Source organism: Amblyomma maculatum, unplaced genomic scaffold, assembly GCF_055883805.1.
Source record: "Amblyomma maculatum isolate TAMU_Amacu unplaced genomic scaffold, ASM5588380v1 scaffold_68, whole genome shotgun sequence".
In the NCBI taxonomy this organism is placed as follows: Eukaryota; Metazoa; Arthropoda; class Arachnida; order Ixodida; family Ixodidae; genus Amblyomma; species Amblyomma maculatum.
Window position 1 is genome coordinate 38,100 of NW_028146793.1, and position 17,023 is coordinate 55,122.

Here is a 17,023-nt window from a genome sequence, read left to right on the forward strand (position 1 = left end):
GTGCATCGGATCTGTGCATTGATGTGTCAATCACTTTCAATCATCCTGATTTGACGAGATCAGAAAAACAAATCGTCTCCACCGGGAATCGAATTCCTAGCCTAGTTAACACTTTAACCAACTGCGCTAAACCCTGGATCGCGAAACTAGCACCATACGTAATTCTCATTGTCTACCGTGAGGATAGCGACGAGAATGACGCTGCAATTAGTGATAATGACAATGATGACAAAATCAATGGTAATGACGCTGCGTTTAGTTGATAACGATAATGATACGTAATGCACCGTATGCAGTAGCATTAATCTCGCCTTCGCTAATTTCTGCAGTGTAGATTCCACGTGCTGTCACAATTTTTTCAACGCTTGGCTAAAGTTTGGAACACTACCTCTGTTAGCTACGTCCACGCATGATCGACATCCGGGCCTCTAGTCTGCAGGAATTGTCTCGAAGATATGATATGCAGAATTTTACATAACAATTATATGTGCCTAAAGTCGTAAATAAAAGAGTTCTCTACCAAAATTGTCATGTATAATCGCAGGTCATCCACAACAATTAGCGAATCACGAAAAATGTATTCAGAAAAATATATTCTACATTTTCCGTGATGAGCACTTCTGTTCATTTTGTCTGGTCAGCTCAGTCAAGCAATTTTAGGAGAATCTATACATTAATCACAATAAACATTATATATATGGTGGCCCAAATTCGTATGGCGTATGAATATCTTCTACAGTTGAACGTAAACTGACGTCCGGGCCAGCGAAAAATTTAGTTGCGACGAAATTAGCCCCAACACACTGTCATATTCAGATGCAAGCATTAGAACTGTCTCTGTCGGTCAGAGCTGCTTCTACTGTTTATTTAGCGCCGCCGCAGCCTGAAATGTGCAAAGGTGGCCAGCCATCAAAGCTCGTTAGACAATATCGGCCACTAGAAACCATGATATATACAATGTTGGGCTGCCATCAAAGCTGATGGGACAATATTGACCAATCTATGTCAAGTTATATGCAATGTTGACAAGCCATCCATATTGGCAGAACGTTATTGCCCAACCTATGCCATTAGGGTGCAATGCTGGCTGGCCATCACAGTCCATCGAACAATATAATGCATATGTATACATTGTTGGCAGGCCGCCATGACAGGCGGGTCACTATTGACCAATATATACCATGATTTATTTATTGCTGACAAGACAACCATAATGGCCGGACAATATTAACCTATTTATGCCATTATAAGTACAATGCTGGCCAGCCATCATACCTCATTAGGCAATATTGACCGCTATAATCCAAGATATATATACAATGTTAGGATGCCACCAAAGCTGGTGGGGCAATATTGACCGATGTATGCCAAGATATATTCAAATGTGACGAGGCAACCATAATGGCCGGACTATTAGCCAAGCTATGCCATGATATGTGCAATGCTGATCAGCCATCAAGGTTCATTAGACAATATCGACCACTAGAAACCAAGATATTACAATGTTAGGAAGCCGCCAAAGTTGGTTGGACATTATTGACCACTGTATGCCTAGATATATTCAATATTGAGGAGCCGTTGTTATTGACCGGACAATATTTACCAGGTTATACCATGGTGTGGAAGATATTGGTAAACAATTGCAGCTGGTTGGCCAATAATGACCAGGCTGCCTCACTGTGTATACAATAATGGCAAACTGTTCAATATGAATGGGCATTATTGACCGCTCTTAGCCGGTTGAATGCCAATAACGGATATGGGTGAAGTTCACTGGGCCAGTAATGATTATGGTATAACGTGGCTGCACATTACTGGTAACTCAATGGCACCATTGGGCCACTTGTGGGCCAGTAATCCCCAATCAATCCCCATTATTGGGCCGATGAAATGTGCTGCCTGGGGTAGGTTCCAACCACTTTGAATCATAGCAGGGTGCTTCCTCCGGTTCATCTTGCTGTCTCGTCAAATTTGTTTGCCTCTACATCACGGTGTTGTACGCTGAATTCAGATTGTTTTATATTGATAAAAACGCACACTACGAAGTTTTACCTCAAAATCTTTGCCAAAGAAATCCACCTGGCCCCTTTTACCAAAATGTTAAATTGAGGAAACTTCCCGCATAACAATATCGATTGAAGCGTCGGTACGTTGGAAGTAAGAGTCCATAAAGAATGGTGATCAGCAGCTTTCGGCAGTTATGAGAAGAAAGTGTACATCACGAACGGTGAGAAAAATGTTGAAGACGGATGTGCGCTAGCACCACAGGCGATAACATAACGTTTGCGTACAAGTGCTGCAGAGGCGTGGTTGAATTTCATTTATACTGAGCTCATCTGCGATTCCGAAGGTTTAGTGACGACCCCTCACCGCAATACCAGCGGTAAAATTTACAAGTTCCTGATAGTAGATACGTGCTGCCCAAAAAGTGAAACTGGCCTCCGAAACCTTAATCGTGTGACGGAGGCCAGTACTAAACATTGGAAAAACGTGACAGTGCAGCATGTAGTTATCTGTGGTGCTTCGCGTACTTAAGAACGCAGCATCAAATTCGGTCTTTAGAATTGCATTATGCCCAGCTCTTCAGCGGCTGTGTGTATGTGGATGTTACGCGAACAAAAATAAACCTCGTCTGGAAAAGGCAGAATTCCCTCAAATGTACCTTCAGTAAAATGGACAGTAGTTAGAAAAATCACGTGATTGAATACAGGTATCGAGTGAGCCAAGCAACATGACCGCAGGAATTTGTGCTTTATAAAAAGATGGCTGAGCATGCACGCCTCAATGATTTAAGACAACACAGGTGTATGTTACCGACAAACATCAATTTTTACTTTCTCATTTTGCTTGCATAACTATTTTCAATTGCCTAAAATTTGTTGATTTGTTTACTTGGCGATGTATTATTATTGCAATATTAAAAAGAAGCTCAATGAAGACCTTCCAAATAGCGCTCGTTCACGATGTAAAAGTCCATTGCGTATTCAAAGGCGAAGCTTGGCCTTTTCCACAATTATTTCGTGCTCCTTACGATAATTAAAGTACAAAAATTTTACCACCGTTCGCGCCTGAAGGAAATATTCTCGAATATGTCGCAGGTCACTAGCGCTAGCTAAGTTTGTATGGGCCGCCAGTAGAGCCGCCGCTCTCGAATCCGACCATGATCGCGCCTGTTGCGCCCGTGCCCGGCTCCCATTGTCACAAGCCCGGGGGAGGCTTCCCTGTCTACGGGAATGCAAGGCGGCCATTTCCCCTTCGCCCTTTCACAGCCGGTCTCGAGGGAGAGCGCGCTCTCTCTCGAGTCCGGCCCTGGCCCTTCATAGCTCTCTCTCCCTCTCCACGAAAAACCAGTTGGCCAAGATGGATGCCGCGTTGGCGGCAGAGGGACGCGAGCGACCATCTGCATTCTATTCTTTCCTCCCCTCTCCCACTATCCGCACGCTGACAGTGTCGGTTGTTTCCGCCGGCAGTCCACAGCCGCCCCCCCCCCCCCCCATTTTTTTTCTTTCTCCGCTTCCTCCTCGTCCTTTCAAGTAAGCAAGATGCGGCGTTGTTCGTCTCGCGGATCACAGCAGTGCTGCCCGTGCAGTCGTCTTTCTCCTTCGTTGACTTTATGCTGAACTGCGACATTTCTGTTCGTGCTCATTTAGCACGAGAACGAGCACAAGTGCTATATCATCTGAGAAGACACTGTGCAAAAGTCGTCACCGCGGGACATTGAAAACTTCGACAGAACGATGTTGAAGATTTGGGGAAGGCGAAGAAAATCCGCGTGGGCCCAGCGCATTGCACCTATATTTCATATTACAGGTAAGCGTCTCTTTGCTACGATGTGTTTTGAATTGTATTCTGAAGAGAGAAATGAATCGTAACGCTGACACTTAACCGCAGACGAAGAAATGGAAGGATGGAGCAGAGAACTTAGCAGGCTGAACCGGAAACGCCATGACCAGCCTGATGCGCGGAAGAAGGTACGTAATGTGATGTTTGTCTTTGTTTTCCACTTTTAGTAGCTACGACGACGGGTGAAGTTTCTTAACCCCCCCCCCCTGTTACCCTAAGCAACCACCTTGATCTTGAGCACTGCCTCTAGCCTCCTAGCATGAAAAGCACAAAGGCGCCAGACTATAGTTCGCGAGCAGCCAAGTACGGACGTTATTAGTCTTGCCTGGAGAACTCGAGCTGTGCTGTGCGTCGCAAAACATTGCCGCCAACCTTTCAGATCTTCAATGATAACGCCTCGTAGAGCGCGGTTCGATTCCGTATTTCTGTTCATGCTTATCGCGAAACGCGCTTCTTTGACTGAGCTACATATACGCGAAAACTTACGCGAACGCGATGGCGGCACACATCGCGCGGAACAGAAATGCATGTGTCGATTGGCTCGTCACTCCGAGCTGCAGAAATAAAAAATTTCGCTCGTTCCTCGGAATCGCATGCCCGATCAGCCAACAGCATAAACGCGAAGCGTACGTCACTGCCGCTAATTTCGTACGCGCTCTCTCTCAATCTCTCGTTTTTTTTTTTTTTTTTTGCAGTGTTGCATCGTGTTTGTGCACTTTCGCGTAAATTTCTCGCTCTGTGCGAACAATGGTGAAGGGGCAAGGATTCTACGAATGTATAATCGCAACAAAAAAAAATGAAAGGTCAAGTTACCACTCTTATAGCGCAAGTGTAAATCCATTTTATTGCATGTTATCGCAAAACACTTCAATTCTTGCAATTGTTGTGAATTGCATATGCAAATAGTTTGCGGTGTACTATACCACGGACAAAAAGGGAGGACGAGTCACACACAGCGCTGTGTGTGTCTCGTCCTCCCTTTTTGTCCGTGTTTAGCTTGCGCTGTTTCCCCCTTGCGATGAACCAACTAGCCCGTAACGTTTTGTTCAAGTACTATACCAGCAACACAGAGCGTCGTCGCTGTTTCGCGTTGCCGTCGATTCGCGAGCATGTATCTTCCCCAGTAAGCGATGAACGATCGCTTTCGCCGCGCCGACTTGACGCGTTGCTCTCGCTCTCTTTTTCGCTCGCATGTAGCTCAGTCTTTATCATTTTCTTTGTCGCGCAAGATGTACCCAGATGTGTCTGACAGTATTCCAGCCACTCGTCTGTTTCTACAATATACAGGTTATGCTAGTAACCATTTGCGGCTTTATCTATATGTTTCTTCGCCGCCTTTAAATTGAGCTTGACGGGTGTGACCGGAATTAGTCATTCGACGACCAGCGCGCACGTTTGCTGCTATCGCCGCCGCCGAGATGTTCACTAATTTTCAGGGAGCAAGTCAGCCCAGTAAAGACAATTTCAGTACTGCCAAGCCTGTGTTCTTTTGTGCTTACGGCATTGTCACCGCCAAGTGACAATATGCAATGTTTTGATGTACTTAGTGAACTTTAATGCTCGCGTTACAGTGTCATCACATAGTATAGAAATGAGGAAGACGGAATGACCATCGCTTCCTCAACAAAACAAATGCGCTAATATTTCTCTTCATTCCGTCTCGTACGACTCCAGCCATAACCTATTTTTACTAAAGCAGTCTATGCTCCAAACCTGCCGACAAGTGCACTCGTGTTTGTACATGCAGTCACGAGCCCGTTGGTCTACAGCGCTCGAGCGGTGATATATGCGATCGAAGGGAAAAATGAATTGTCGCCTGCATATTATCTCACCAAAAAATATTTGGCATATGCGACCTTCTATGGTTTAGAAGGGTCAAGAATAGTCATGGGTAGGGGAATAATAGTGGCAGGCCTAAGATGAATGACGTCAATAGGCGAGGGTGTTCCTGAGCTTACATCGCACAGTTAGCACATTAGCGTAGTGAATTTCACTTTGAGATATGGCTCCTTCGGTCGAGTGAAGGTCACGCGTCACAGATCGGATTACGCTGAGCACTGCGTCGCATCTTTCCGATATGCTGGCCGCAACCCTCCCCTTAGCAGCATAATCGGATAATATACCAGAACTAAGCATAAACTGCCTCCACCTCGCTCCCAATCTCCGTTGTTTGCTTATTCTCATTTTCTTTATTAAAATAAGCTTTTGTAAACATTTTTTTTTCCGTATTTGTCCTGTGCCAACCCAAGAGCTTTACCTTTCGTGTCTAAGTGTCTTATATCTATTCCTTGATATTTTTAATGCTACAATCTTTCTTACTCATTCAAGCCAATAATAAATTCAGCACTTTGCTTCTGTTCTTCACCCCTACAAAAAATACTAAAGTTCTGCTTGCATCAGAAACACACTAGCCAATCCTCTTCCTCTCTGTTTGGTCATCCTCAAGCAAAAATATGAATACTTTGCCTCTTCCCTCTCCTGCTCACGTTACTTTTCCGTTATTTCTTTTTTACTACTTTTATTTTTCGCCTATTGTCTTTTTGCTGCCATTCTTATTATTTTTTTTTGATAATGCATTTCTTCGTGCTGTCCCGGTGCTTGTGTTTTTGATCACACCCTCATAATTTTCTAGGCATATTTTCCAGGTTTTGTGTTTACTTTATTTCTTCTCATTGTACGCCGCTTCGCATATGTTCGGTTCCTTCTCGGCGCCTACCTTCTAATTCGTTTTCTAAGTTCGTATTTTTTCCGTCGTCTTCGTCGTGCTATTCACCCTCAGTTTCACTGTGAATAGCTGCTCTTGACATCATGTTTTTGTTTTCTTTTTTTGCGGAATGCTCTCAATTTTTATCTGCTTTCAGCGTTTGTCAGTATAGTTTGAAATCCGCTTTAGGCATGACAGGTAATAGTGGTACAGGAATACTCTCCCGTTACATTTTTTTTTTAGAGAGCTATTACAGCTGGGCGGTGGCCTACTATAGCTCATGTAAAAATGTGTGGATGCAATGTTATTGACCGTAACCTCAATAATGATTGTGTTGTAGCCATAGTTTGGTGAACGTCATTTTATTGTCGTATGTCGCGCATTGATTAGGTTGTTTCGAAAAAGGCAGAAGGCGCACTATATGACCGGCTGGCCCTTTTTGTGTGCTTCGCGCTCTTGGTCGCAAGATATGTGACAGCACGTGGCGCCACTTTAACGACGCAAAGCTACCATGGTGCGGCATATATGTAAACGGCGATTAGGTCATGAGATATTGCTCTGGCAAAGGAGATGCCCCTATGTGGCATTGACCTCAGTCCGGCTATGCACAGGTTATATCAGCTGAGGTAGACACCACTGCAGATTATAAAAAAGAAAAGATGGAAGCGTTCTTCCCAAACAAAATCAATTGAATTTGCTGTTAGATGTTAAGATACCGGCTATTAACTTGATCTGCTTACTTGATTAATTAGCCAATTATAATTAATTGACCTTATAAATAAATTGTTCAATTGCTCAGGTCTTAATAAGAGCTGCCGGACCTGACCCAGATGCTTCCTCTCAGGTAGCCTTAGCGTGGCCCTTTTTATTCCGCACAAATGAAAGCTGGCGCAATTTAAAAATACTACGTGACAGCTTGCTGCACGTGCCCGAATTCTCCGTGATTACAGCGCTGTCATCCGTAGCTTGATAAAGCGCGGCCAGATTCGCGCCTTCAGCGATACCCACCACAGTACATATGTTTCTGCTGGCTCGGAGATAACCTCAGGCAGCTGCAGCCGAGACAACGTAAAGGTGCTATGTCCGCAGCTGTTCATACTTACCTCTAACCAGCAGAAAAGCAAAGCTCTGTCCTCAGCAGCGCAGAAAGCTCAAATCTGGCAGCGCTTTGCCAACTGGCGCATTAAAGCGTTACGATCACGTCGCAGTTGATAACAACATTTAATTATCTTGGCTTTATAATATATATACTGCTGATGCCCATTCTTGATTCAACTACATTTCCTGCATTTGCATTTTTGCTATGACCAACTCCTCTGTTTCTGCCAACAAGGGTGTACCTATGTTTTTCTTTTCCATATAGTTTGCTACATTGTCCTCAATTTATGATCACACTATAAAATCATATAGGTTAGCCTTACTGATTAAAGTATATTCTAAATAACTTGCACTTGGTTACTTCAAACTTTATTCAGTCGGGTGCTTTTGTCTCTTCAACAACTATAACAAAATGTGGGCTTCTTTTGAATGGTGCATAGTCTTATTTATCTAAAGAATCAGCCACATTTATTACATTTACCTTTGTGTTTTTACAGGTCCACCTTGACCATGGAAATTGTATGAACCAATTCAGTCTCCGATCGGATTCCGACTTCTGCAAGCTGATGTCCGTTTACTCGGGGGGACTGAAGTACAAGGAGCGTGACAGGAAGCCTTTGTAGCAGAGCCATCCCAAGAGTGTTCCCTCCACCCTACCCTTTTGGAGTGGCATCAATGTCAGGTAAACAAAAACATCTTTCCCCCGCAGGGCGCACCTGTTAAAGCAGGTGTTTGTGTGTTTTGTGCGACACCACGGACCCCGAGCACCCACGCTTAGCCGTGCGTGGCATCGTCGTGTCTGGGGAAAAGGGGATCCTGGTGGTTGAGCCGATGCCGAGTGTTTGGATCTTTAAGGCCCCTCGGCGGAGGCAACACACCATTTGGCCCACGCTTCCCATAGACGGCACCTCCGGGCTGACCCACCCGGGGGAAATCGGCAGTCGCCTTTTCCTGTTCTCCCCTCCATCTTTCACTTTCCTATTTTCTTTCTTAGAACTGTCCTGTCCTGTCTTACCTTCTTCATTTCTTCCTACTTCCAGGCGGCGAGGGTTAACCTTGTGTGGCTAGCTACCCTGAGTTACGCCATATTGGGTTATAGTTGCGGTGTACAGCTGGCGTGGGCAGGAATTGACAATTTCTGTCCCGTCCCCTCGTTGGGCTCCATGGTGGGTGGCTGGCACTGCAGCCGAAAAATACACTTTTTATGGCATCTAAACACCTTAACCCCGATTGTCCTCCTTCTAAAAGGGGGCGCACCGAGACCACCATGTTCTTCTCAAAGAACATAAACAACTTTCCTCGTTTCCACGTGGGCCACAGTGACCACGAGGAAATCACTGCACGACTTGTGTCCCCATTTGTTGTTTCTCGAACGTTGACTGAGGCCATTGGCCAGGGCTATAAGATAAAGAAACTTGGAAACGGTGACCTGTTACTAGAATTAATATACAATCATCAGTATCAGAAGCTCAGTGCAGTCGAATCATTTGGAGAAATACCGGTACAGATTAGCCCGCACCGATCACTGAACACTGCCCGAGGAGTCATCTCTGATGATGACCTTAGGTACGTGAGTGAACAAGAACTTCTTGAAGGCCTGAAGGAACAAAAAGTCACAGATGTTTACCGGATAAAGATCAGACGAGATAACAAAGAGATAGAAACAAAGCACATTGTACTCACCTTTGCTGCAAGCACTCTCCCAGAATCAGTCGAAGTAGGCTACACAAAGATAAAACTGAGGCCCTAAATCCCTAACCCACGCCGCTGCCTCAAATGTCAGAAATATGGCCATGGCTCTCAGAGTTGCCGTGGCCAACTCACATGTGCAAAGTGTGCCTCGCACGAACACCCTACAGACAACTGCGAAGAACAGCTGCTTCTCTGCTCAAACTGTGAAGGTAACCACCCAGCTTATTCACGCTCATGCCCATACTGGAAAAAAGAAAAAGAAATAATTACACTGAAAGTCACCGAAAACATATCTTACGGAGAGGCACGAAAGCGGCTTTCTCTTCCTCAAAAGCCACACTACTCCGTTGTGACGCAGCAGGGCGCGGCATCACAGCGGTCGTCGGCACCTGCCCAGGAAGCACACAGTTCTTCCAGGGCAGCGCCACCTGCGCCCTCGGTGGAGTCAGCTAGCGCTACTCCACCACCACCCGCAAAGCTGGCTGCGCGGACCCCCAGGTCAGCCGGCCCAAAGGCCTCGACCCATGAGTCGAGGCCTAAAACTGACAATCCTGTGCTTTCTGCACAGTCGTCCACCGCATCTGAAGATGCGATGGACACAACTTCTTCACCCCAGCTGCCTAGGCGGCAAAGCTCACTGGAGCGAAAAAGAAAGGGAAAAGTCCCAATAACAGGTCCCAAGGACCTACAAACCTAAATTTAAACTTGTCCCTTAAATAACTTTTAATTATGGCGCCTCTCATTTATTGGAACTGCCGAGGACTCTTTAAAAATCTAGATGATATATATGAAATTCTTGCGGACTATCAGCCAAACATACTTTGTCTGCAAGAAACCCATTTAAAACGAGCAGACTCAAATTTCCTTAAGCAATATAATGTATTCAGGAACGACAGGCAAGGCAGCTCTCACTCCTCTGGTGGCGTTGCCATTGTAACACAAAAATCAATCCCCTCTCGAAACATCTCACTCAACACAGACTTAGAGGCAGTGGCAATCAGAAGCTTAGTTTATGGCAAAATAACAACCGTATGTTCCCTGTATATTGCTCCAACTTATAAGCTAAGTAGCGAAAGTTTTGAAAAATTGATTGATCAACTTCCGGAACCTTGGTTGCTGGTCGGAGACTTTAATGCTCACCACCCATTATGGGGATGTACAAGAACGGACTCCCGAGGTGTTCTAATCGAAAAATTCTTATTGTCCTCGGGATCATGCTTACTAAACACGAAACAGCCAACTTACTACAATATAGCTTATAACTCTTACACATCCATAGACCTAGCCATTGGCTCCTCGATGTTCCTGGCAGCTACAGAGTGGACTGTCATTAACAATCTATACGGAAGTGACCATTTTCCGATCTTAATAAAATATACTGGGAACGGAAATGAAAATGTGTCGAATCCCAGAAAATTCAAAGAAAATGCAGCCAACTGGAAGATGTTCAGGGAACACTCATCATTGGCCAGTTCATCAGTTACTGACTTAAGCGTTGATGAAACTCAACGCTTAATCACGCTGCACATCATAGAGGCAGCAGAAAAATACATTCCACAGACGTCAAGTAAGCCACGAAATAAACGAAGACCCTGGTGGAATGCAGAATGTAAGACTGCTCGTGAAACTGAAAACAGGGCATGGTCGAAACTACGCCGATACCCCACAGCCGAAAACCTAATAGCCTTTAAGCGTGCAAAGGCAAATGGCAGGCGTATTCGACGCATCTCCAAGCGAGAAAGCTGGTCATCATTCCTTTCTTCGGTGAACTCCTATTCTGACGCACACAAAGTTCACAACAGGATAAGAGCACTTAAAGGATATAGCACAGTCCCAACGCCCCTTGTCAGCACCAGTGGTGACTCTCTTGAACATCAAGCAGACACACTAGGGCAACACTTTGAATACATATTCAGCTCAGCACACTATACAGATTCCTTTTTGCGGCACAAGGCAAGAGAGGAGAGGAAGCACATACATGATAAAAGGCCATCCTCAGGAGGATACAATAGCCCATTCACCATGCAGGAGCTGAAGATTGCACTAGACACATGTGGTAACACAGCTCCAGGTCCTGACAGCATCACATATAGAATGCTCAGGCATCTGCATGTGAACACTGTTGAAACCCTACTCTACCTGTATAATAAAGTATGGGCCACAGGACGCTTTCCTAAAGCATGGAAGGAAGCGATCATCATCCCAATATTAAAACCCGGAAAAGAACCCACACTTGCTGCTAGTTATCGGCCTATCGCACTAACCAGCTGTCTATGCAAGCTTTTTGAGAAAATGGTCAATCGTCGCCTTCTCCATTTCCTTGAATACAATGGTCTTCTTTATCAAAACCAAGCTGGTTTTAGAGCTGGGCGATCAACAGCTGATCAGCTCATTGCCTTTGAGTCTTATGCAAGGGATGCTTTTGCACATAAACAACATTGTTTATCTGTCTTTTTCGATCTTGAAAAAGCATATGATACCACTTGGCGCTATGGTATCTTCCGCGACCTCTTCTCTCTTGGCATCACAGGAAACATGTTGAGCACAATTCGAAGTTACTTGTCTGAACGGACCTTCAAAGTTCGTGTTGGCAATGCATATTCAAAGCAGTACATTCAAGAAAATGGTGTCCCTCAAGGTGGTGTTCTCAGTTGCACACTTTTTGTAGTCAAAATGAACTCTTTAAAAAGCGTGCAGCCAAAAACTATTTCTTGTTCTGTATATGTTGATGACGTCCAGATAAGCTTCAAATCTTGCAACTTGGCCATCTGTGAACGACAAATTCAGCTAGGTGTAAACAAATTGTCCAGGTGGGCTGATGACAATGGGTTTAAATTTAACTCTGGAAAGAGTGTTTGTGTACTTTTCTCTAAGCAGCGTGGCATCAGGCCTGACCCCAACATTACACTGAATGGCCAGAGCCTTGCCTTTAAAAAAGAACATAAATTTCTTGGCGTAGTTGTTGACGAAAACTTTCCTTCATTCCCCACATAAAACAGTTGCGACTGAAGTGTCTCAAAGCGATGAATTTGCTAAAAATTCTCTCTCACCGGTCATGGGGCACAGACCGCGACTGCCTTCTGAACCTTCTGAATAGTGTAGTTCTATCACGCATTGACTATTGCTCGATGGTTTATGGGTCAGCATCATCCTCTGCGCTAAAATTGCTCGATCCCGTGCACCACCTCGGCCTTCGCCTCGCTACAGGCGCTTTCCGAACTAGCCCAATTGCTAGCCTCTATGTCGAGGCGAACCGATGGTCACTGCAACGAAGGAGACAATTTACTTCTCTAACTTATGCTATGAAGGTACTATGCCAACTGGACCATCCATGTCGTCGGCTCCTGCTTGACAAAACTGGCACAGCACTTTTCTCAAAAAAACCATCTCTAACACCACCATATCCAATCAGAGTTGCCACGCACATTGAATATCCGAATGTTTCGGTTACCAGTCTTCATACAACTTCCATAAAAGACCTAATTGCTCCTTGGGAAATGCACGGTGTTAATTGCGACCTGTCGTTTCTTGAAGTGGGCAAACATGCATCCCCTATTGCCATACAGCAGCACTTCATGTCACTTCAGGAGAAGTACACTTGTGATGAATATTACACTGATGCTTCGAAGTCTGCTCAAGTCTCCTGTGCAGCACATGGACCACAGTTTTCACAGTCAAAAACCCTGAACAGACATACTAGTATATTTACCGCTGAATGCCATGGTATCCTTTTAGCTGTGAGACACATTATAGAAAATAAAATACAGACGTCGATCATCTACACAGACTCCCTCAGTGTTTTAAAGTCCCTATCCTTTTGGAAATGGCAAAATAAGAACCCAGTACTGAACTCTCTTTATAACACCCTTATGTTTGCCCATGAACAAGAAATTAAAATTACACTGTGTTGGGTGCCAGGCCACCGCTGTATACCTGGTAATGAGGCAGCTGATAGGCTAGCTGCTTCAGCTGCCCTTCGAAATGACACAGACATTGATAAGATAACTTATCATGACCTCAAACCACACATAAAAAACATGATTCGACAACAATGGCAAGAGGAATGGGACGCAGCATCAGAAAATAAACTACACACAATAAAGGCAAAAATAGGCAGGTACACCACAGAAAAACAACACAGATTTAAAGAAGTAGCCCTGTGCAGGCTGAGAATTGGCCACACATACATAACCCATACATATCTTTTAACCAACTCTCCTGCACCACACTGCTCGAGATGTGGTGATCGACTCACTGTCATACATGTTTTAATCATATGTGCACAACTGGAACCAGAAAGAAGACGTCATTTTCCCTCCTTGTTCACTCATCAAGTACCTGCACACCCATCCATTTTTATTGGCGACAACCCAATGTTTCCTTTAAAACAGGTGCTTAAATTTTTATCACAAGTAGGCTTTTTACATGAAACTTTTTATCGACGTGGGTCTCAGCCCGCTCCTCCTTGAGAGGACGGATGAGATCTTTTAATACATCTACTTATACATTGCGCATCCATTATATATCACAAATGAATTTTAGGCCCTATACACCATTGTTTTTAGCGATATTACAGAGCGAATACATTTTTAGGCCCTATACACCAGTTTTTTATCCCTTCATGAAAAATCACAACTATTCCATCATATAAACTTGAGTGTACCATTAACCTTGAGTTTGGCGCTCTTTGGCCTGAGTCGCCCTTGCGCCATTAAAATCCATCATCATCATCATCAAAAACATCTTTCCGTGAACTACAAAAGAGATTTCATTTGGTTTTGTGGTGGCTGTATACAATATAATTTGAATTGTATTGTTTTTGGTATTTTGAAAACTGAAGCTGGGGTGATGGTTTAACTGTGGCTATCAACAAGCTGCAAACCATGCTGCTTAAGGATCATGGCTGCTGTTTGAAATACAGTGCAGGGGAATGCTGATGATAGATGAATTTATTGAAAGGAAAAGCAGAGAGGATGAGATATCAAAAAACGGTTTTATCATTATCAATGGATGACTGGCTCAGTGCGCGAGTTGGTTATTAGAAACCATCAATTATGCTAGCAGTTTTGAGTCACTTTCATAGCTGAACTGGGCTAGCACGAAAAAAAAAGCCATATTTGCTACAAATTTTAACAATACTAAACGACATGTGTTGCTCGTTTGGAAATGTATACAGCAGTTGCTTGACCATGGTCAGAGCAGTAGTTGTATTTCAGCATGCTAACCCTTGCAACATTCTATTTTATGCTAAACAGTGTTTCAGTAGTAAATCAATGCTTGCAGTTGAGCAATAATTTTTCTGGAAAATATGTAAAGTTTTCATCCAAATCGTGATTTTGTCGTTTCTGCGAAATCAGATGAATAATTGATTAGGAAATAATTAATTATTTTATTTGTGCAGACACCTGGCTTTTGCTGAAGGAGGTCAGTTGCAATGAAGAAGTGGTCAAGCGCTACAAATGATTCCGCAGTACCTGGCACAGAAATGTCTGCACCTTTTCCTCTAAGGTAAGATTTACAGTGTATTCCTTCTGGTGGGTGACAGAGTAATGTATGCACAGAATTTTTTTTTGCAGCGGAGTTATGCTTGCTTTCAAGGTGTAGCTAATCAGCGGGTGTCACAGGTTGCTCAGTTTTCTAACATAAAAGCTTATAGGCTTATTGTAGGAAATAAAAGCTATTGCTAATCAGCAGGTGTCACAGGTTGCCCAGTTCTCTAACATAAAAGCTTATACACTTATAGTAGGAAATAAAAGCTATTGCAATTTCAGGAGATTTTCCTAGCAGAGAAAGATTTCCATGGGTTGCAGTTATAAGAGCATTACATATTGACTGGTCCTGAGCATATCTGTGTGCAATAATGGTTAGGCTAAACACGTATAATCTTTTAGTCATTTTCAATGAGCTTTATTAAACTCTGTAAACATTTATTTATTGCCCGATATGAAGCTTACTACTTTTGCATTCTACCACTTACGTTAAAGTTGTGGGCTTTATGTAGGAGAGACGGGCTATGATTTGATAAAACGGTAATACAAAAATGGCCTAGTGCTGTGCATTTTCAATCCACATAATGAGCACAATGAGGCTTAAAATATTCTTGTTCCTTCCACTACAACATTCTCCATAGCCAATGTCTATGGAAAACCACAGAATAATTTTCATTTTTCAGTTACCTTCAAACTAACCAACATCAATTTCCCTTCATCGAAACCACTTTTTTATACAAAAATGCATTTTAAATAGGTGTTTAATTGAAATCTGCATCTTTTTGTTATTCAGGGGTTCCCGTTCAAGCGCCTTTTGGAAATACAGCTTCATGGATTCCAAATAAAGGCGGCTTCTCACAAGTGTTGTTTCGCATGTCTTCGGCATGCTTGCACATTTTTTTGTGCAGAGCTGCCAGGTCTACGTGCATGCAAAATAGCCCAATTAATGACTATGATCCCATGCGACTAATTTTTCCAACTTGGCTGTGGTTACATTTTGCACGTGTGAAGTTTCTCACAATAGGAGAGAAGAAAGTCACAACCGTATATGAAATGAACATGCGCCCTCGGACTACAGAACATCAGAGTACGGAATGTCAGATTGCGGGACATGAGAATGCATGCCGTCAGAATAAGAAATATAGACTACAAAACAGAACTACAGACAATTAACGTCACAATATAGAACTACAGACAATGAACGTCACAATACAGAACTACAGACAATGAACGTCACAATATAGAACTACAGACAATGAACGCCACAATACAGAACTACAGACAGTGAACGTCACAATACAGAACTACAGACAATGAACGTCACAATATAAAACTACAAACAATGAACGTCAGACTACAGGTCAAAAATACGACAAGACTACAGACCATCAGAACTTTTCTGTAGTTTTTTTTCGACTGGGTCGGGTGAGCGTGTTTTGACATGATAAAAGGTTTGGCAGTTCGATAGCATTGGCCCGTCATGATGCACAAGCAGCACACTGCTTGCTGCGCTGGTGCCAATATCTTCCTAGATATCACTTGATCATCATGTCAGTGTTGAGATCATTTAATGGAAGTGTGCAAATAGCTATAATCCCACATTTTCTTCACTGGCTTGCAGGCAGGAACTTGTCAGCAAAGCAGCTTTAAAAAGGAAAGCTCACAAAAATTATTTCTCTAATTGGCTGTTAAAACTGGAAAAAAATATTTTATAACTAGACTGCTCACTCACCATGTCAACTTCAGCAAAAAAAAAGGTTGGATAATAGAGGCAGTTGCACTGCAGTCCTGATAAATATGTTGAAATTGTTGAAACATACTTGAGCTTTGAGTGCAAAATGAATCCAAGCTAGATCTGCTAGAGATCAAGTAAAGTTGAAAGATGGAAAGATGGCACTTGACTGAATTCTCTTGTGAAAATTTATATATCTGGTCCGACTCTGCACATTCTTCCGAGTTGACCTGTGGGAGCTAGGGATGAACTTTTGCCTTTCTTGGTGCACTGCTTGTGTGTAACCCGAGTTCGAGTGGAACATTGCATGTTCAGAGGGTGGTAGGGAAGCAAACTTGGTGGCACTAGGAAGGCTATGAACAATATGAGGATGATAGGCTGCCTTTAGACTGACTGGCTTGCATTTCTCGGTGTGTTTCGTATGTGCGAATGTTCCAAAGGCTGCCACATATGTCTTGGATTTGA

At 43.5% G+C, this 17,023-nt stretch overlaps 1 long non-coding RNA gene across 1 annotated transcript; it reads left to right on the plus strand.

Annotated features, from left to right (window-relative positions):
* Positions 1-3,899: 3,899 nt before the first annotated feature.
* LOC146170692 (uncharacterized) lies at positions 3,900-8,321 on the plus strand. The gene is made up of 2 exons (XR_014703137.1): positions 3,900-3,971; positions 8,143-8,321. It is a non-coding gene; the product is annotated as an uncharacterized LOC146170692 (long non-coding RNA).
* Positions 8,322-17,023: the final 8,702 nt, after the last annotated feature.